Source organism: Toxorhynchites rutilus, chromosome 3, assembly GCF_029784135.1.
Source record: "Toxorhynchites rutilus septentrionalis strain SRP chromosome 3, ASM2978413v1, whole genome shotgun sequence".
NCBI lineage: Eukaryota > Metazoa > Arthropoda > Insecta > Diptera > Culicidae > Toxorhynchites > Toxorhynchites rutilus.
This window is the reverse complement of record NC_073746.1, coordinates 208,215,125-208,237,364: the sequence shown is the minus strand read 5'-3', so window position 1 is coordinate 208,237,364 and position 22,240 is coordinate 208,215,125.

Genomic DNA, 22,240 nt, shown 5'->3' with positions numbered 1-22,240 from the left:
GTTTTCAAAGGGCCTTTCTCAAGGCTAGAGACGAATGAACTGCAAAAGTTTAAAGTCTCTATAATACAAGACCTTCCTTCCTTCCGTAACGATCATTCTCATCCAAACCGTACACCACATCGTTTCGCATCACATCACATCAACAAACCAACACAAGCAGCCATGTCTGGACATGGCAAAGGAGGAAAAGTGAAGGGAAAGGCAAAATCCCGCTCGAACAGTGTTGGTCTCCAGTTCTCCGTATGTGTATCCGCCAATTGCTCCGCAAGGGTAGCTAGGCCGAGCGCGTTAGTACCAGTGCACCAGTCCACCTAGCCGGCGTTATATAGTTTCGGCCGCCGAAGTGATCGAGTTGGCTGGCAAAGCTGCTTGCGACGATAAGAAAACCCGCATTAGGAACAGACCACATTCAGTTCGGTGGACATCAAGACAACAACAGGCAGTTGCAGCGAGTGGCGAGTGGCAAACGCAATCGCAAAACGGCATCAGGTAGCAGAAGAAAAAAGTTTGTTCTTTATACAAACTGCTTTGGTGGCAAATCCAGAACAAGGCGGCATCGAGGGCGTTCGAAATGGTTTTTTTTTTCAAACCACGAGTACTAAGTTTTCTAAATTGGAACCATTCCATAAAACATGGCGCTTATCAGGGCCATTAAATCTTTCAAAAAAGAGTTTACGAAATACAGTTCAATGCATTCTAAAATGTTATCCAAAATAATAATAAAACACAAATTGATTTTTTCACAATTTGTTTGCCAGAATATGATGAGTTTGAGAATTTGGCAGTTGTACTGAGCGTATTGATGGTTGGAGACTTTCTCGATTATTCAATTCTTAAATTGCTTCCAGATTGAAAGTACATTAATTTACATTTAGTTCGACATTTAGCTAATTGGACGGACCTGTAATGCGACATATTTAGTTGGACATTTTTGTAAACATGGAGTTCGGGGTCCAAGTTATGACCCAACATGTCCCAAGCTGGATGGGATAAAATTTTCCAACTGTGAAAGCTATACCACTGTCATCGCAAATGTTTAATTACAGGTTAAAATCGCCTCCAATGCGACACTGAGTGGTGCTTCGGCATATCGCATTAAATGTAATTTACAGTACAACATGTTCCAAGCTGGATGGGAAGAAATTTTCCAACTGTGAATCCTGTGGCGAGTGGCAAACGCAATCGCTAAACAGGAAGGTTTAGCCGAACAAGATGGGTATATCGAGTGATAACAAAACAATAAACTCTTTAGATTAAAGATGATTTTGTGGTCCTGAAAAGGACCCTTTTTAGTGTTTGCTTTCGAATCAGCAGTCGGAAAACGCTCTTTATTTGGAGCTGGTATACTTCTTCACCGCTTTGGTACCTTCGGAAACCGCATGCAAGTTCACCGGGCAGCAACAGACTGATTGCGATCTGAATTTCCCTCGCCGTAATGGTTGTCCACTTATTGTAGTGGGTCAGACGCGGGGCTTCCGCTACGATACGCTCAAAGATGCATTGACGAAGCTCATGACGCTCATCGCCTTCGATGAGAAACCGGTGTCGGGATGATCCGGATGCAGCACCTTATGATGTAGATAGCATATTATTCCTTCTCCTCCTTCTTGTCGGTTTCCGAGATATTCTTCTGCGCCGTGCCGAACTTTTTGGCGGCTTTTCCATTATTCCACTAGTCTTCGGTACCTTTGTGTTTGTTAGAAACAACTGCATGTGAATCCAACGAGCGAACAAATCGTAATGAATGTATTTTTCTTCTTTCTTTCTTTGTTTTTAAGAGGCTTTAAACTTTGCAGTTCATTCGCCTCTAGCCCAGTGAAGAGCCACAATAAAACCAGCCCAGAGGGGACTGGCGAAAGGGAAACCAACAAAATCACTCATCAGACCCGTCCGCTCGACTCTCGGTTAAAGAAGAAGGTAGGAAGGGATCCTATGCTTCATAAGATATTTAATATATGCTGTAAAGAAAAGTAAAAATTTACTGATCCGAGGACCAAAGCAGCAACGAAGCACAAGTGACCTAGCGAAAGGCGTGTTCCAAAGCCAAAAAACAAAACGGCCCCTCTCAGGAGGATAGGAAGGAAAGGAATGGAAAGGATTTGGGTGGGATTAGTGGAGTGGGAGGGGGTGGGAGTGGTATGGGAAGGAAAGAGGGGAGGAGTGGGTGTGGGGTGGGGTGAAATGAAATGAAATACAGTTTGAATAGATAATAAAATATAGTGGTTTTGAATTTAATGGTATATAGTATAGCTGAAAAATGGAGAGGTTTATTTAATGAATTTATCCTCCTTGGTGAGTGTGGCTGTAGGAATAGGAAGTTGATTAAAGTATAATGTAATGGATAGAAGATAGATGTGGGTATGAAAGTATATATTATATTATTTGTTATTTATTATTATTGAATGCGTGTATATACATGTATGAATACCTTCCTTCCGACCCGTACATACATGTGTATACACACATAAACACGCATACATGACTGTGAAGTGGCGAACTTTAATAAGCAATTTCCAAGGTATTTAGTATTTCGGTTTAGATTTTACCAAAGAAGTCGGTTTCTTTCAGAAACGCAATTAAATTGGTTTCTTGGGTCTCGTCTCTACTGAGGATATCTCGGAGACTCTGACCTATGTTGTGTCGGACTCGAGCATCTTTGGTATGTTGACATTCAAGTAAAAGGTGGCTAACGGAAACCGGAGCTTCGTTGCAAGCACATTGGGGTTTTTCGGCTCTGCAGAACAAGTGTGAGTGGGTGAAGTTAGTGTGCCCAATTCGAAGACGGGTAAGGACTTGCCTTTCCTTACTATTGAGACGGTCCTCCCAAGGAAGAGTGGAATTTTTAATTTTATGAAGATGAGTGGGACGGCTGTTTATCCAACCTATGTCCCAGCTTTCACGGACTTGCTGTTTTACCCAGCGGACAATGTCAGATGGAGGACAGGGCATGTCTGGGGGTTCTATTTTGCTGCCCTTGCCGGCCAGTATGTCGGCGGCTGTGTTTCCGCGGATTCCTGAGTGACCAGGAACCCAGCAGAAGGAGATGTTTTTATTTGAAGCAGCCTCTTCTGTTTGCTTAATCCATGGGTGTTTGCTGTTTCCACTTAGAAGATCGTGGAGACAGCTAGCTGAGTCTGAGAATATTGTGGTAGGAAGAAACTCATGGGTGCATTCTTGGGTAGCTATTAGAAGGGCGAAAGCTTCCGCACTGAAGATGGAGCATTGCGGTGGAAGAGAAAAGCTACCCGTGTATCTACTCTCAAAGACTCCACATCCAACTCCATCGGCACTGACTGAACCATCTGTGTATACCTGGTGGTTGATTTGAAAATTAGATGCAACGAGGTTATTGAAGCAGGCTTTGACTTTTGGAGAAGGGTCTCCCGCTCGAACTGTCTTGAGAAGTTCAAGGTTAATGTTCGGCGGTTTGACGTTCCAATTTCTTCCCGTCGCAGATGAACGTTCACATATATCGGGAAGATCTTTGTTCGTGAGATTTTTGAACCATGTTTTAGCTCTATGTATTAATGGGACATTGTGGTCGCTTTCGGGGAGTGACAAGTGACGGATGGCTTTATTCGTGATGGCTTTTGTTACCAGGTGGGTGAAGGGAAGTTGCCCACTTTCTGCCATTACAGCAAGAGTAGGACTGGTGGGAAAAGCGCCAATTGCGAGCCGAATTGCTTTATTGTAAATTGGTTGAATGGTGTTTAACACCCTGTCCCCTCCACGGCTGAAGGTGCCTATTCCGTAAAGGATTTGTGGGACCAACCAAACATTTACAACATTTAGCAGCGTCTTTCTATGGCCAGAGGCTAGGTTGCCTGCGATAGCCTTGATGATGTTCAATTTCTTTCTGGTGGCTATTTTGGTCTTTTGGGAATGTGATAGGAAGTTGAGTTTCTTGTCGAAAGTAACCCCTAGTATTTTCAATGTCCTCATTGTAGGGATCGGGATTTTGTTGAGCTGAAGATAGGTTCTCCTTCTGAGAGCTTTTCCGATATGTATGTGTTTGGATTTCTCCGGGGAAAGTTTGAAACCTGTTTTTAGAGCCCAGTTTTGGATGGAGTCTAAGGTTTTTTGAAGCCTCTTTCTCTGGATTAAGCCGAAGCAGCTCGTAGAGATAAGAGTGATGTCATCTGCATAGACTATGACCTTTATATGGTCCGGGATAATCTCGAATAGAGATTGCATGGCAATGTTGAAGAGGGTTGGTGAAAGTGCTGAGCCTTGTGGGAAGCCGTTTTCTGGGATTTTTAGAGAAGATTGGTGGTTGTTAATAACGGTTTTGAAAGACCGGTTTTCTAGAAAACTTTTAACGAAGAGACCAAATCTCCCACGAATCCCCCAGTCGAAAAGGCTTTTCAGCACTGGGTACCTCCATGCCCGATCGAAGGCCTTGGATAAATCCAGGGAAACAATATCAATGTGGTGTAATTTTTCAGTTGCGTCGTCTAGGATTTTTTCGATTGCTACAAGGCAATCTTCTGTACCTTTTCCCGCACGGAATGCGAATTGTCTGGGATCAATCAGCTTATTTGACTCTAGAAAAGTCGTTAAGCGTCGATTGATCATTTTTTCCAAGACTTTCCCAACACAACTTATGAGAGTGATGGGGCGAAAATTGTCAAGAAGATGATTGTTCATGTCTGGTTTCGGGATACAGATCATTAAACCCTCTTTCCAGCAACTGGGGAGGGTTCCACTGTCCCAGACTTTGTTGAGGAGCTTCAGAAGTGCTTTTTTCCCGAGATGGGGTAGATTCTTAAGCATAGGGTAGCTGATGTCATCAGGTCCTGTGGATCCTTGTTTGACTTTGTTCAGTACCCAATCGAGCTCTTTGAGGGAGAGGTTTTTGTTGAAGTCAAATTCCACATCGGTATGAAAATCGATGGGAATTCTTTCGCATTCCGTTTTGTGGGTTAGAAAGGTTTGGTCGTAGTTTTGATTGGAGGAGGCGGAAGCAAAGAAATCTCCAAACGCCTCGGCGACGATTTTCCGGTCATTGGTGTATTGACCGTTAATTAGAAGATTATATTCTTTGCTTCTTTTCTTTCCATGAAGCCTGCCAATCTTACTCCATAACTCCTTTGTTGACGCGTTGGGATTAATTTCGCTGACGAATTTAACCCAACTGTTGTGCTTGGCTGTGTTGATAGCAGTCTTAGCTTCTTTGCGAGCCCTTTGGAACTCTGCAAGCAGAGTGGGTCTCAGTGGGCTGTCCGGATGGGCCTTTCTTAATTTGCGTAGGGCCTTACGTCGACCTTTGATCGCTGCCTTCAGCTCAGGCGACCACCATGGGACACATTTCCTGCCAGGGATGCCACTGGTTCTGGGGATGTGCACCATTGCAACTTCTAGGACAACTTTGGAGAATTCCTCGGCTGTCCAATCTCGTTTAGCGGAGAGGCGGTTTTCAATGTCAAACTGATAGCCAGCCCAGTCAGCGTATTCAAATTTCCATCTTGGCCTTGTTGAAAACTCTGGAGAAGTTTGGCCGAAGGAAGTGAAGATTGGAAAATGATCGCTTCCGCAAGTATCATCGTGGATGTTCCAAGAAAGTTTTGAAGATAGTTTGTCTGATACTATAGTGAGATCGATGGCTGAAGTAGTACCAGAATAATGGATTCTGGTGTGTTGGCCGTTGTTAAGAAGGAGAAGAGAATGGTCGGATATGAAATCCTCAATGATGGATCCTTTTCGATCGAGGTATGCACCTCCCCAGGCGTATGAGTGGGCGTTGAAATCACCCATAAGCATGATTGGGGCGGGAAGTTGGGCGAACAGATGGTCCAGTTGGCCGCGTAGAGTGTTCGGATCGGAATCATAAGTGATGTAGATGCTAACGACGGTGATTGGAAAGGGGTGTTTAATGCGCACTACCACTGCCTGAAGATCAGTGGTAATGGGAAGAAGATCATGTGGAGTGCCATCTTTGATTGCGATTGCAACTCCGTTTTTTGAGGGGTTGGGACCCTCTTTGAAATATGTGATATATTTTGAGATGAAGTGTTTATCGAAGTTGTTTGGAGTCATAGTTTCTTGAAGGGCTATGACTGTGGGATTAGAGTTTGAAATAAGCATTTTCAGTTCTAGGATATTTCGTCGGATACTTCTGATGTTCCATTGTATCCCGAATTGCTGTGTTGGAGTGAATGTGTTGGTGTTTTTAACTCTAATTCCTAAGTCTTGATTGTGTGTATGTTTGAACTATTCAAAGAGAATTAGTTCGATGGTCCTTTACCCTTGGAAAGAGAAGCTTTCTTTGAGGTATTGGTGTTGTTTTTGTTTGGTGTAGAAGTCTTTGGAGTGTTTGTTGTGTTTGTGTTGTTTTTTGTTGAATGTGCGTTGCTGTTGTTGTTATTGTTGTTTTTTGTTTGATGTGTGTTGTTGTTGTTTTTTGTTGGTGTTGTGTTGTTATTTGTTGGTGGTGTAGTTCTTTGTTCGTTTTTTGTTCTTTTCTTGTCCTTGTTATTTTGGATTTCATCTTCAGATTTTTGATCTGAATCAGAAGATGATCCTTTCGCCATTTTTCTTTTATTTTTATTTTTGTTTGGAACATCAGAAGTGTCCATTGAAATGACTGATTCGTTTTCGGATTCAGTTGTTGAGCTATCAGTTGTCGACTCTGTCATTGAGGTATCGATTGTAGTGTCAATTGGGGGTGTGCTTTCGCGGCTAGAAGAGGCCGAAGCGGCCGAGGCGCAGTTACATTTGCAATTGCAGCTGGGTGTTGGCTTTTGCAAGTTGGAGAGTCTGTCTTGCAGAACACTTGCAAAAGTTGGTCCATTATTTTGACCGTTGTATCTTTCTTTCGCCTCTTTGTAGGAGATACCATAGTCGATTCTTATTTTTGTGATGTTGTTCTCAGTTTGCCATACGGGGCATTTCCTATTCGAAGAGGAATGGTCCCCTTGGCAATTCAAGCAAAATGCTGAAGCATTGCAGGTTTTAATTCCATCCTTTTGTTCTGGATGTTCCTGTCCACAATTTCGGCAAAGCGGGTTCTCGCGTTTGCATCGCTTGCTCGTATGTCCAAATTTATAGCATTTGAAACATTGCATTGGGTTGGGATAGAAATTTCTAGTCCCAGCCCGAATAAATCCGAAGTTAATAAAATCGGGAACAACAGTTCCACGAATTGTCAAAATGAGAGTAGCGGTTGGGATAACAATGTTATTCTCCTTCCTGGTGATTCGCTTGACATCGATCACACCTTGATCGGAAAGCTCTGTCACCAGTTCGGATTCCTTGATGTCAATTACATCACGGCAAGTAACAACGCATTTACGTTGATTTAGAGTAGGGTGGTAAATTACTTCGATAGGGGTTTCATCGATCAATTTGTTGATTAAAAGGAGCTTACCGATTATATCCTCGTCCTTGGCCGTAAGGATATACTGCGTCCTCTTTTTGTCGTCCCGTTGCGGTCGCGCTGTGTAGTATTTCGTTCCTACAGCGTTGGCGATCGTCTTACTCACGACGAACGGGTTAGTCGGGATCGCGTTCTCTCCTGTGGCACGAAGTAACAGGATCTGAAGGTTGCCGTTCAGTGGGTCGGCCCACCTTGGAGCAGTACGTTGGGTAGGTTTACCCTCGTACAAATTTGTAGCCCGGCCTCCCGGAGGCCCGGAGCTACTGGAAGCCATGCTGTTGTCGGCTACCCCCTAGGTATAGCCGACAGATCGATTTATTATTTAAAGGAGAGAACACTTATGAGGGCTTTTCACTTTGGGATATTATCTAGAAAAACACTGTCACTTTTTTTTATAGAGCTCTTACAAAAACCACCAATAATCGCGAACAATTTAGGGGAATAAACTTTTGAATTTGTTTTCCTTCAGTCACTTCACCGTCCGTAATGCGTGTTTTCTTTTTGGTTTTTTGTTTATGTTAAAAATCACTACGATACTAGAAGAGAAACTGGCACCACTGCCCAAAGGAAAAAGGGGGCGTGGCGTCGGTGACGCCGCAAAAGCGCGCGCTTTTCCGGTTTGCCGGCAAGCGCCCGCTCCCAACGGTCGAAACTAGCCGTTGCTATCTGCTTCTCCTTCTGCTGCCACTTAAAAATAATTAAAGTTAACTCCTTCGGAATCGCCAGGGGGAGACGTCCTAGTCCGCTGTCCAAAACGCCAAACTGCCGAGCTGAAAAAAACGTGACCTACTCGGTCGGAGGTTAAAATCAGTATATGATGTATTTTTTTGCCATCGCTGCCTTTTAACGCTCATTCGTTCGTCTCGTTGGACTCGCCCCTTTGGCTGAGTCTGCTGATTTATCTCTATCCTGTGAGCGTGTACCGCCAAAGTACAAAACGCGCGGACCCGCAGAAAAATATATCATTCTCTTTCAAACCGTAAATCAGTTCGATTGTATGGCATCGTTTCACATCACATCGCATCAACGGATTGGTGCCGGAGCACCAGTATACCTAATAGCGGTTATAGAATTTCGCCCGCCGGAGTGCTCGAGTTGGCTTTCAAAGCTGCTCACAACAATAAGAAAACCCGCCTACAGAACAGAGCACATTCGGTTCGGTGGCAACAACTAGTTTCAGCGAGTGGCAAACGCAATCGCAAAACGGCAGCAGGTAGAAGGAAAAAGTTTGTTTATACAGACTGCTTTGGTGGCAAAACCAGCCACCGTAAAACACGGCCTTTTTCAGGGCCATTAAACCTTTCAAAGAAGAGTTATTAAAAGTTTTTCACAATACATTTCACAATGCATTCTAAAGTGACATAATATGACATATAATATAAACCGATTTATTTTGTTTATGATTGTTCTTGAATTGTTCTTGAACTTGTTTTCACAAACCCATACATGGTTTCCGAATTAAAAGTGGCTTCAAATTACAACACGTTGTATGCAGGATCGCATTAACGAATTTTCTCGGTAGCAAGAACTGCTTTCTTCGATTGATAACTGATTGATGATTGATTGACTGACGTTACATCTGCATTGTATAGAAAAATAACTAAGGAGCAACATGATGAGCTATGTATTTCCTGCTGCTCTGTTCTTATTTTAAAGGACTTTAATCCGAAGGTCATCCGTCCCTGTATTTACTGTTGGTTTTTCAGAACGCTTATAGCTCGTTTATTTCTCGACAGATCGTAGAGTTCGTCTCCAAAACCTCAGTTCTGTTTCATTTTTAATTATTTTGTTTGCGGAGACTACAAATCTTACAATTCATTCGTCTCCGAAACCACAGTTTAAGGGACGATAATATGATGACCACCTATGCATTCCCTATCACAGCCATCATTTTGATTGTACGATATGTGAATACGCCGAAAGATGCCCGGCTTTGAACATTTAATAAGTACAAAGCCTTCAGAAAAAAATCAAGAATCAAGTTTGTAAAAAAAACGCAAAAACACAACACCAAAAGTTCTTTTCAGAACCCCCAACATGTTCATAAAGAGTAAACAGTAAACTAATCCATTTTTCAGGTAGATAGGTAGGTATTCACGAAGGAGAAGAAAATAAAACAATATATTTGAAATATATATTTAGCAAAAGCTGTCCCCTTTGTATAGTCCTACGTCACTCCGGTTATGTCCCCGACATTACCCACCCCTCTTTTTTTACAGATAAAATTGAGCTTCATCCACCTCTTAATGGTGCTGCACAATGGAAATATACAAAACAAATTAAATTTTCGTCGCACATACTGTGGTTAAGTCCTTGGGCGCTACCTTCACTGTTCATATTCTCCATTGGTTTGAAAGAAGTTGTAAAGCTTCAATCAGTATATCGAAGTACAGTAGTGATTATCCCGGAAATAGTCGGGCTAGATCCCCGTGTATAATGAAAAACGCGGATAACGCAATAAAAGGCAAAAAAGAGGCAGATATTTTAGCATGAAAACTATGTTTTATCAATACAGAAATTGTTGAACTCTCTAAGGTTATTTACATCAATGATCAGATAATGTGGAAGCCATGAACAAAACAAAAGAGCAAGACTCTACCACTCACTGACAAATTTCGGGAAGGTTTATAGAGTTACTAAGGAACTCGCATTCGCGGATATCCGCTCGCGGATAATCGAAGTATACTGTATTTGTTAATGTAGAGGGATGGGTTCAATTGCAACCCCAGTGCGCTCAAGCGCCTGTGTGTCGTCAGCCGCGGGTGTCCAAAAAAGTCGGAAGGCTCAGTGTCAGTTTCCCCATGGGATCAACGTGTTAAACTATGAAACGACAAGTACAAATGTATAATAGGGGCAAGATGAATTTACAAATAATAGGGGCAAGATGAATGCACCACAAGCACCTGGCCAAAACAACCCGAAAGAAACACAAACATTAAAGCAATGATCAGTCTATGGGAAAATACGCTCAAGAGGTCTAGGTCTTCCACGGTCAACAAAGATGCCGATGCGTAAGATAAGTGAATCATGAAAAAACTAGAACAGATAAAAATTTGTTGCATATTCTCTCAGATGATAAATTCAGTGCACCGTTAATTTTTTTGTTCTAGTCTCTGTGTGAGTGGCGCAGATTAGAGCGAATGAAGAGAGAAACCCGTAGATGACATTATCTTATGCTGGCAATTAGGCTGGCAGATAACCGACGTGTTTCGGTTATAAGAAAAAGAGATAAAGATTGCTTCTCATTTTTTAATACAAGTTTAGGCTTAGAGTTTCTGTATATGGTGCCTAAATTTAGTTGAATGAAGTTACTTTAATTTTAGAAATCGATCACGTTCTTTTAACTTTTTCATCCACAAACCTCCAGCAATAACATCAGGGTCCGAGAACTTTTAACAAGGAAGAATAGAAATAAAGGGTGTGTCACATCAAATTGCATCACGGAAAAAACGCTGTAGAAATTCGCCCAGTAGACCGATCCTTTTGAAAATTTTAGACAGTAAAATAAAAACTATTAAACAACTTTTGGCATTTTCTTTTTATTCATACTTCGAGCCTAAGCCCGTATGCTCGCACCTTCCTCTTTACCCCGTCCATAAGGTTCTGTACAACGTCAGGTTGTAGTTTTTTTTGAACAGAAATCCATTTTCTCTTGAAGTCCGCCTTCGATTTGACAACTTTTGGGTTCTTCCGGAGGGCCTGCTTCATAATCGCCCAATATTTCTCTATTGGGCGAAGCTCCGGCGCGTTGAGCGGGTTCATTTCCTTTGGCATGAAGGTGACCCCATTGGCTTCGTACCACTCCAACACGTCCTTTGAATAGTGGCACGAAGCGAGATCCGGCCAGAAGATGGTCGGGCCCTCGTGCTGCTTCAATAGTGGTAGTAAGCGCTTCTGTAGGCACTCCTTAAGGTAAAACTGCCCGTTTACCGTGCCGGTCATCACGAAGGGGGCGCGCCGCTTTCCGCATGAGCAGATCGCTTGCCACACCATGTACTTTTTGGCAAACTTGGATGGTTTCTGCTTGCGAATCTCCTCCGGAACGCTGAATTTGTCCTCTGCGGAGAAGAACAACAGGCCCGGCAGCTGACGAAAGTCCGCTTTGACGTAGGTTGCGTCGTCCATTACCAGGCAATGCGGCTTCGTCAGCATTTCGGTGTACAGCTTCCGGGCTCACGTCTTCCCCACCATGTTTTGCCTTTCGTCGCGGTTAGGAGCCTTCTGAACCTTGTATGTACGCAGGCCCTCCCGCTGCTTGGTCCGCTGGACGAATGAACTTGACAAATTCAGCTTATTGGCGACACCCCGGACCGAACTTCTCGGATCACGTCTAAACTGCTTAACTACGCGCTTGTGATCTTTTCCACTGACGGAGCATCCATTTTTGCCGTTCTTCACCTTCCGGTCGATGGTTAGGTTCTCGAAGTATCGTTTTAGTACTCTGCTGACCGTGGATTGGACGATTCCCAGCATCTTACCGATGTCTCGATGTGACAACTCCGGATTCTCGAAATGAGTGCACAGGATTAATTCACGACGCTCTTTTTCGTTCGACGACATTTTTCCAAATTTACGAAAAATTGACAGTGAAGCATAGCCAACGTGATCTATACACTCTTATCTGATTATAAGCGAAAGCTGAAGATATAATTCCTAAAAATTAAATTTCTACAGCGTTTTTTCCGTGATGCAATTTGATGTGACACACCCTTTACATACGTAAGCATAAAAGCCTTACTTCTAATTCGAAATTACCATCATTTATCATTATCGTTTTTCCATACGGTCGTTCCGATCCATTTTTACACAGCACGGTCGTCCCGATCCGCACTCTTATCATTATAATTTTTTCATACGGTCGAACAGCAATGGAAACTATAATTTGCAGCAGTCACCGAAACACAAACAATGATGCCAACAGAGTAAATAAAAACAATGTTTATGTGCAGCAAATACATAGTGGTATGTGTCGTATTCCTCGTTTGCCGATATTTTCTTTTCTTGTTTCACTTGTTACTGTACAAAAGATAGAATACTGAATGACGTGAGAGAACAACATCCTTCGCGGAACGCATTCAAATTCACTCTCTCTTTTATTTGCAACCCCTGTCGGATTATTTCTCTCTTTTGCATGCATCACTCTTTTGCATGCCAGCACACGCGACAACTTGCGTTTGTCAATCGCATAAGATTTTGCGTTTCTCTACACTGTGATTTATATTTATATATTTTGTAGTGTTATTTCATCCATACTTCTAATCATCCCAACAGAAAACCGAAAGAAATTTGAAAAGAAATTGTCGAATCTAATTATTGAAAATCATAGATTTTGAAAAGGTTCATCATATTTCCCACAGTATGCACTCCTCATTGCATGCCATTTGTTATCCACTTCCTTGGAAAGCTCTAGCCGTTCGTTTAGCCGCTGTCAATTCTAACTAAAGTAATGGCTGAACAGCATTTCTGACAGCTCGTTTGACCTTATTACACCGCCTTGGGCCACCCTTCATGTTTACAATTCTGACTTTCTCACAATATTTCATCTTCTATTAGAAAACTCACTTGTGGTGTGGGTGATTCCTCAGTAAAGAAAAGGATATTCAAAATTTCTGCTGAAAGTTCAGCAGTCTGGCAGGATCGCCAAAATGTGTGACCTCTATTACCGAGGAAATTACCCAACGCGCTCTGCGAAGCCGAATCACTCCTTCGTTTCTGTTATATACCGAATGGGCGATGCTTGTTGCTGTACGACTGGATAGGGGTACCGTGCGTGATTATGTGCATGAAGTATATGCATACAAGGTGGGATATTACTGTGCGGCATAATAGGCGATATCGGCAAAATTATTATTATTATTCTAGAAACGTGCAATCCAGCTCATCATGGTGAACAGCTCAGATCAGATCAGCTCATCTAAAAGAGCTGTTCTCTAGGAACAGCTCTTCAGCTTCGTTGTCAGTGTCGACGTTTGGTGGCGAATTTCGATTTGGGTCCCAAACTCGATACTGTAAACATCATCAGATTAGAAGACCCGACGCCAGTTTTAAAATGTTAAAATTTAAATGATTTTTTTCACGCCATGTTACTAAATTACTTGAAACACGTTTTCCTAACTCTTGTTTAACCATTTGTCTATACATTTCCGACATTCTTACTGTCTTACTGTTGTCTATATAATATAAAGTTGTCTTCAAAACCAATTTTCTTTTGAGATTTTTTCACCGCCTGCAAACAAAGTATTTTTCATTAAAATAGAATACTAAATTGATACACAGAAGTTTGTTGAAGTTGTCATTCATAATTTTAATTTTTAAAACGTGTTCGTTCTGCCTAAAGGTCAATTTTTTTTACGCCTCCCTAAACTGGTAAACAAAGCTCAACGCCATCAACGCAAATATAACAGTTGAAAAGAAAAGAAACAAATGAAACTGAACTGATGTCATAACACGAATAACAAGAGGCGGTCAGTTCATTTGAATCTTACAGCTCATACACTCTCTGAAATTCTACAGCTCTTTTCTCTTCTGCATCATTTTCAAAGTGAGCTGAAGAGCTGTTTGTTTTTTGTTGCGAGCTGTTCCGTGTCAACTCACTTCAAAGAGTCGATTCTTCGGAACAGCTCATGAGCGGAAGGCACATCTCTATATGGTTCCACACAGCATGGGTTCTGAACTCTATTCAATTCATCTTTGGTTGATTTTCGTATATCCTATAAACATGCTTATCTTAGAATAAAGTACCAGTAGCAGTACCACTAAGATTAAGAAGATAATGCAGAGCCCCTCTTTGTGACCAAATAGTACCAGTAAACCCTTCCAGCAACCAGAGCCGTCACAAGTAGGTGCTACTAAACTGAACAAAACAAACTTTGGACTCTTCGCTACTAAAAAATACATTCCTTCGTTCAGTTTCATTAAGAGCCCCCGCACACCGCAGACTTTTTTTTCGGTCGATAGTTTGGTCGGGCTGGGTTGCTAGTGCGCTCACCGAGTCATCCATACAGTCGGGTTGGTCAAGAGTGCGCACAGTACCCAGCAAACATTAAGTCGTATGAATAGCTATAATTGGAGGCGATATACATACAACCAAGACACATTTGTATGATATATGATGCATACCCAGTAAACATTAAATCGTATAATTTTGCACGTGCCAAGTCTTACAAGAAATCCGAATAAATCAGAATCGCATATAATATCAATCAAAGTATGTATCGTGTATATTTGAAATCTCATAAAATGTAAAAACTCGATTTTATATACCATTATCAAATTAGGTCGCAATTCGGTATAATAAACATCAATTTTATGATGTATATTGTCGTAAAATATATTTAATCCGCATCATATGCGTATATTACGCTGATGCAGTTTGTGTGTCGTATAAGCGTATAATTTAAATCGATTCAGTACTGTAGTAAATCGTGTTGCATGCTGAAGAAAATCATGAAACAGTAATCATATTAGATCCTAATAAAGAACATATTACATCATAGAAATGTCAATGAAATGCTGATGCACTCGAAAGTTTTCACCGCTGTTGAATTAAATTCCAGATAGCCACGCGAGATAGCTGGTGGATGATAATCTAGACGACCGGAGTTCGAACCCACATCGGAGCAGTTTCCACCAAACATCAATCTGTGTCATTTTAAACATTCATATTCCACTCCCAACATAAGTCAATCAATCAATTATTATTTCTACGAACATAAATACTCATATATAAAAATGGCGATTCGAGAGGTTATAATAAACATTTCACGAAAATATTTTGCGCCATTGGTTTTATTTCTATGTCTGTAATAAATCGTATATGAGTATGGCAAAAGTCGTATTTGGTGCTTTGACAACTCATGAATATATTCATATTAGATCGCAATTCAATTCCAACATAATCGCTATTATAGCCGGTCAAAGTTGCATATTCATCCAAACAAATTCGGTAAGCATTTGCCATGTATGTATATGGCCTCCACTTTTGCATGCATATGCCAGTTAGGCGGATTATATGCCAACCAAATTTTAGGGCATATGATGTTATATATACGCTTGTTATGCGATTTAATGTTTGCTGGGTATAACTAGCATATACACGCAAAAGTGGAGACGATATACGTATATGCCATATTTTGTACGCATATAAAGCCGTATATAACGGTATGCGATGCTTTTTGAACCGATATGCGATTTGATCCGACAATGTTACCACTGAATCCATCGATGACATGGAAAATCGTGTTTTTGCATTTTATGCGAGTTTAGATATACATGATCGATATTTTGATTGGTATTTAATCGAATAAATATCAATCAAATACCCAACAATAATAATAACCCAACAATGATCAATATCAACTGTCTCCGCTGTCCGGTCTGCTGAACAATGGAAGAACAGAAAGAATACCCTTACGCCGGAATGGCTACTACTGTGTAATTTACCATAATGTAATGGAACAGAAAACTTAACGTCTAAAGGACTACTACTAACCTAGGTAGTGCGGACTGAATCAAAACGGCTGTCAAAAAAGATCCAATTGAAATGTCAAAAGAGATCCAACGATCAGGAGTGTTATTTTTCTTATGATAATCAACACTATAAAAGAGGTATTGTTGTCAAGGGCAAAAATAATTAAAATTATAAAGTGAACGAGCTACATTTTTCCGTCAATTGTTTAATTAACCATTGCATCTCTGAAAGAGCATCTCAGCCTTTCACTGAGCAACGCATTTTTAATGTCCCCTCTCTTTGACATAACGTTTTTCCGAACGAAATAAAAACAAACGAAGTCAGAGTCACGTAAATGTTTACTCCTGCGATTTGAAAATATTCGATAAAAAGTGGAAGGAAGAGATGCCAGATGATTTTAAAAAAAAGTCTGTAAAAACATGTGAATGTCTGTTAAAAATGTGGAAAAGTCTGTAAAAGTGTGCAGATCTATAGAAATGTCTTTTAACGTTAATTTTCACATATTCATTAATACTTTGTATATCGCGATGCACGTAAGATTGTATTTTGTATATATATACAACCATTCCATGCCAAACCAATATAGCGGTTCTCAGATCTTCGTCAAAAGTGGTAACTTTGTTCTTTATCGCAAAACATTAAACTCGTATTTTTTTATTTTTTCATTAGGGTGCCCATTTCCATTTTATGGTGATCCAAAAAATCATGTTTTTCCACTTTTTCCCAAAATGACTTTTTTCAAAAATTTATAACTTTCGAACCACTTAACCGATTTAGATGATCGACATATCAAATTCAAGCCAATTGAGAGCTTTAATTGAGAAATATTGAACCTGCAGATAATATGGATCCTATTTTCACAATTATTGATTGTAGTCGTTTTTTAATGTATTCATGGCTTTGGGGGCGCTTTTTTTCTATATTTTTCCTTGAAAGCTGAGAATTTTTACATAAAATATCTCGATATCGAAGATGCTATTTTTTCGTTTTTGAAATATGATTCTTCAAAACTAATCGATGGTTCGAAAACAATTTTTCCCCATTTTTCCCACTACAAAAAGTCATAACTTTTGAACTATTGGACCGATTCCTATCATCGACACATCAAATTGAAGCTTACGAGTTATTTTTCTATGAAAAAATTTTACTTTTGCGAAAAAATTGAATTTTTTATTTTTTGTAATTATTTTGTATTATTTTTTTATATTTTTCATGGAAAGCTGAGGATTATTTACCTAACATATCTAGATATCAGAGATGCTATAATTATCGTTTTTAAGTTATAACTTTGTAAATTTAACACTCAAGTCTTCGATCAATATTTATATGTGACTAAACTAGACCTATGCTACTAGAATCCAAACTTCCCGCAAATGTGATATTTTTTTCAAATTTTGCTTATTGGCTTCCATTTAATATATCGATCATCTAAATCGGTTCAGTAGTTAAATTGTTATGATTTTTTGCAGAATGTTATTTTTGGACAAAGAGGGAAAAATGATTTTTCGAACCACCGGTTAACTTTGAAAAATCATATCTAAAAAACGAAAAAAATAGCATCTCTGATATCGATATATGTCATGTAAAAAATCCTCAGCTTTCAAGAAAAAATATAAAAAAATATAGTGCCCTCTAGTCCAAAGCCATAAAAAAATAAAAATACGACAACAATCAATAATTACTAAAATATAATTATTTTTTTCGCAAGTTAAATATTTTTTAATAAAAGGCAAGGCAAGCAAACATTAAGTCGTAAGAATAGCTATAATTGGAGGAGATATACATACAACCAAGACACATTTGTATGATATATGATGCACATAACTAGCATATACACGCAAAAGTGGAGGCGATATACGTATATGCCATATTTTGTACGCATATAAAGCCGTACATAACGATACGCGATGCTTTTTGGACTGATATGCGATTTGATCCGACAATGTTACCACTCAATCCATCGTGTTTTTGTATTTTATGCGAGTTTAGATATACATGATCGATATTTTGATTGATATTTTATGCGATTGTGATTTGATACGAGTTTATATGTAACTTATCATGTGCAAAGTTATACGATTTAATGTTTGCTGGGTAGTTTCAATTTTATATGTCGATCATCTAAATCAGTTCAGTGATTCAAAAATTATTAATTTTCATTTGTCATTTTTGGGAATAAGTGGAAAAAAATGATTTTTCGGACCACTTAATAACTTATGTGTTGTAAGTGTGTTTAAATGTTTCAACGATCTACACATACATACATACGCGTTGTTAATTTTTATAAAAATAAGTATTTCTTCGTTGATATATTGGATATCCACCAAGGCTTCTTTGATGTGATTAATAAAGCCTCTTTTTTTTCAAAAACCTGTGGAATATTGTTATATCTAAAAAGTATACAACAAAAATAAAAAGTGTTTTACAGATATGTCTGTAAATTTACAAACATATTTGTAAATCTGGCATCCCTGGTGGTCTGAGAATTTATTGCAAGAAATCGCTTGAAAACATACATGAATTTGCTTGAAAATGAAGTGGATTGAGTCCGCACCACTTAGCTACTAACTACTGTGTAATTTACAGTTTATAAAAACATAAACATATGTACATGTACACGATTAAAACCCGGCTCTGTTACAGCTAAAATGCTAATGAGCCTAATAAATAAATAAACGGGATAAAAAAAAACGTAGAACAGAACGGTGAAAGAAAATCAAAAAAAAGATTCAAAGAGCATTATGTGCATTCCATTCTCAGTGATTTCATGTACACGATTAAAACCCGGCTCTGTTACAGCTAAAATGCTAATGAGCCTAATAAATAAATAAACGGGATAAAAAAAAACGTAGAACAGAACGGTGAAAGAAAATCAAAAAAAAGATTCAAAGAGCATTATGTGCATTCCATTCTCAGTGATTCGCACGGCACGAATGTCGGATGCCAAAATTGATAGCGAATTGAACTATCGGCCGATAAACAATCGTCGTGTGTGCGTAGACCGATGCTAGCCAGTACTGATTAAACAGACGGCCGATAGATGGCCGACAGAACAGTTTGAATGCAATCGGGAAGCCCATAAAACATTTTTGTCGGCCAGTGCGATGTAGTGTGCGCATATTCATATCGCTCGATACTGATTAAGTCTGCCGACCAAACTAATGCCCAACATAATTCTGCAGTCTGCGGGGGCTCTAAAACAACAGATCGTTTGACATCAAACTGTTTTTCAATGGTAGTTCAATGGAGAACGTTAAAATCAGTTCCGAGTAGCTTCAGTTTACGGTAATAACTTTGAAATCTGTAGATATTCCCATCTTATACTGGTTCTGTTCGGATGACAGTATGATATATTGTATTTTGGTTAAGCTCGGTTATCATTTGTTTTGATATCAATTTGCTAATGAAAATAATATCATATGGAATACTTGTGGCAGAGAAGAAAAGTGGAACTTGAGAGAAAAAAGTGGCAACGATTTGTGGCAAGAAAATGTAAACAGTGAAAAAATTGACAGATAGTTTACGCTCTAAAAATTGTACATAATGTTAAGATGTCTCTAAAAGGGTGTGAGACATCATATATAAGGTGGGAGGTTCGTATATAATGTTATTAATGTTAGCATCATCATGATAAACACGGCGAATGGGATAGAAATTACGAACTGAAATTGAAAAAAATATACATATAGACGCTAAAACGCTGTGGATAAATATTATAATGCATTTTTATCGGTTTATGTATAATGCATTATCAAAATAAATCTATATGTATTGTAATCTTAACTTGCTGCTCTATTCATAACAACATTTATGATCGTATTCCACCAATGATGACAAATGTGTAATTTACGAATGAAGCTTCGCCATAGAAATTGAACATTGAATAAAAAAAATTAAAATGTGGTAAGAGCCTCAGTTGAAATATTTTAAAGCATTCTCATCGGAATAAATTCAATGATACAATAATTATACGACTAAATAATGTAGGTACGCTTAAAAAAACAACATAAAAATATGATTTCTGAATTTTTTTTTTTTAGTTTTGAACACACCCCATAAAAAGCTATTTTTATTTTTTTAAATACCCTCTGTTGGTATTGTATCTAGAATTTACAAGGTAATAAAACGTTAACGTCAATTAGTTTCTAGTAATCAGTTTTATAGTTGCAGGGGAAATTAACACCAAACTATTTTTTTTTAGTATTATATATAGATTCCATGCCAAACCGACATAGTGTTTCTCAGATTTTCGTGTAAAATGGTAGTTTTGTTTCTTTTCGTTAAATATTAGATCCCATTCCATTTCAGGGTGGTTCGAAAAATCTACTTTTCTCCTTTTTTCCAAAATTTTTTTTTTAGATTCATATCTTTTGTACTACTAAACCGATTCAGATGATCGACATATCAAATTGGCCAGTTAGCCAGTTTTTTTTAAATACTATACTTGCATAAAAAAAAAATTGTTCTCTTGATTATTGATCGTAATTGTTCTTTATAGTTTTCATTCAAGGGCGCTATGTTTTTTATATTTTTTCGCGAAAGCTGAGGATTTTTTAGATAACATATCCAAAAATATGTTCTTCGTTTTCAAATTATGATTTTTCAAAATTAACCGATGGTTCAAAAAATCATTTTTCTCCTTTTTTTTTTTCCAAAAATGACGTTTTTTAAAACTTCATAACCTTTATCTACTGAATCGATTCATATAATCGACATAGTTAATTTAAGTCAATAATTTCACACGTGCAAATTTTTTTTTTATTTATGAAAAACAGACACAATTATTAATCACGAAAACAAAAATAATTTTGACGCAAGTGCAATATTTTTCCAAAATTTATTTTTCGTTTTATTATTTCTCGAACAACTCTGAATTCTTGGCTTTAATTTGATATATCGATCATCTGAATCGCTCTAGCAGTTCAAATGTTATGAATTTTTGAAAATAGGAAAAAGGGGAAGATATTAATATTCCGAACTATCGGTTAACTCTAAAAAATTATAACTCAAAAAAGAAAAAAGAATATATCTAATTTTGAGTAAAAAATATAAATGTGTAAAAAAATCCTCAGTTTTCAAGAAAAAATATAGAAAAATATAGCGCCATTGGTCCCGAAACCATGTAAACTATAAAAACAGATACAATCCAGAATTACGAAAACAAAATTCAAATTTCTTGGAAGTTTGATATTTTTCCAAAAAGACTAGCTAATTTACTTCACTTTGATGTATCGATCATCTTTATCGGCTTAGTGGTTCAAAAGTTATGAGTTTTTGATAAAAGTCATTTTGGGAAAAAGTGAAAAAATCGAATCACCCAAAAAAATAATAATACAGGTTCAATGTTTTACCATAACGAAAACAAGCTACCAATTTTCGAAAAATCTGAAAACCAATATACCAGTTTGTCATGGAATGGCTGAAGTAATACTGCAATAGTTCACAAATTTCAAAGTTCGCGTTTTTCTTGTTGTTTTTCATGTCTTTCAGTGCGGCCATTAATTAGAATTACTACATTTGGATTGATGCTAGAAAATATCATTAACTTCCTTGAATAGTGGATGTGATATAATTCACTTTATATATGTATATATATATATTAATAAATGTTTTTAAACGAATACATTTGTCAAACAAACTGCAAAACTAAATACTTTTATACTGTGCCTTCATTTTTTGAGTTTAACGTTCAAAGACCCTTCGATAAAAATGGCATTGGAACAACATAGTAAAACTGACATACAATTATGACAGATGATTGCTTTTTGATTGGCGCGTGCTCCAACTGGTGAACCGCCAATTAAAAGGCACTCCAACTAAAAAAACGCCAATAAGCAAATGGTACTGTAAAACTGTGGAAAATATATAAAAAATATACAATCTAAGACTCTTTTTGTCGTTTATGAGTTTTTTTTTTTAAGTTACTGCTTGGCATGTTTGCGGATAACGAAAAGATATGATATGTTGGTTTGCACATGCCACTAGGGCCTCTTGCTGATTAAGTAAGTAAGATTTCTTACAAAACCTTATAACTTTACAACCATTGAGTCGATTTCAAAAATCGTCATATCAAACGAAATCTTATTCTTTTATGAATCAACTTTAATCTGTCATTCACACAAACTCATAAATTAAATACTACAGAAGAACTTTAATTATAACGCTCAGAGAATTTGCGACTTAATTTTCCACAATTCGCTCTTTCACACCAAATTTTTATCTTGTCGCAATTTTAAACCTCTCAAATTGAATTGTTAAAATGATAGGTCAAAGAACGAAAAGCAGGTGAAATTAACAAATAATGGAGGGTAAATAATAAAGCAATATTAATCATGGACTTTTAATAACCATCTCAGAAAAATATTGAAAAAAAACATTCCTTTTTTAATTTCTCT